This window comes from Formica exsecta, unplaced genomic scaffold (assembly GCF_003651465.1).
Source record: "Formica exsecta isolate Colony F162 unplaced genomic scaffold, ASM365146v1 scaffold209, whole genome shotgun sequence".
NCBI classification, from domain to species: domain Eukaryota; kingdom Metazoa; phylum Arthropoda; class Insecta; order Hymenoptera; family Formicidae; genus Formica; species Formica exsecta.
This window is the reverse complement of record NW_021849387.1, coordinates 57,789-59,056: the sequence shown is the minus strand read 5'-3', so window position 1 is coordinate 59,056 and position 1,268 is coordinate 57,789.

The window sequence follows — 1,268 nt, the reverse complement described above, 5'->3', positions numbered from 1 at the left end:
AATTATATATATTAAAAAAAATATATATTATATAATAAAATATAACGATGTACCGCGGGGATTCTCTCGAGGTAGCGCTTTCCGTCGCGCTTTTCTTTTACTTTGAAGAGAGTAAATTAACACGTATACACATTACGAGTTATAAATTTATATATATATACATATAAAATTGTACTTATTCGTGACAATCGAGAAATGGCAGACGGGTGCGGGTCTGATGAGGCTTTTTTTTATCTCGAGAGAATAGCCGTCAAGATGAGTAATGACATATCTACTTATTAAGCGTATCTTCTAATAGAAAATGATTGAGACATATCTTTTAATTAATGTAATGTATAAGCGGATTTAAAGATATATATATATGAACTATTACATACATAGCGAATACATATCAACAGAGAAATCACTTTTATCAGATGGTAGATAATATTTTGGTATATAAAGAAGAAAAAAAAAGTGTAATATTCCCTCCAGATGTCAATTACGGTCCAAAGTAGGGCCTGGACCGAGGGCAAAATCCGAGGGAACTGTGTTAGCGAACAATCGAACGGGATATCAGATCGAGGGGTCATGGCGCGCCGCGAGACTTTTCTTTCTTCTCTCTCTCTCTCTCTCTCTCTTTCTCTCTCTCTCGCTCTCTCCGCCTCTCCGCCTCGTGCCTTGACCCTTTGGCCCCAATTTCGAATCGTAAAAGTTATAAGGTCAAATCTATTTCTCCCTCCTGAAAAAAGCAGACCGGAATTCCGACACAATGCAACTTCTGATATACATATACGTAAATATACCATGTTTCGAAGGCGCGTTATCCATCGTCTTGAAATGATAAGAGATCGTACTTTTTCTTTTTCTTCTGCTATTCTTTGTTATTATTTATTTTATATGCCTATTCACATTTTGTCATGATTCACATGGGATTTACATTTTCTTTCTTACAAAGAGTAGACAGAGATGGATAATATAAAATTTTGATGATTTCGCAATTTTTGATATTGATTGTGAGCGAAAAAAGTTAATAGAAATTTATTCCATTAATCTCTATTGCCGATGTGTTTCGGGAGAACAATTGTTATTCAGATTTTTTCACTTCTTTTTATTTTTATATTTATAACATTAATCTTTATTATAACAATATTCTCTGTTTTTTGTTAGTTAAATAATTTAGCCAATATATATATATCTAAAAAGAATATATGTCTAGCGATATGCGTCTCTTTTTTCAGAAATTGGTTTATTCAATCCAACTGACGTTAAAGCAAATGATATATATA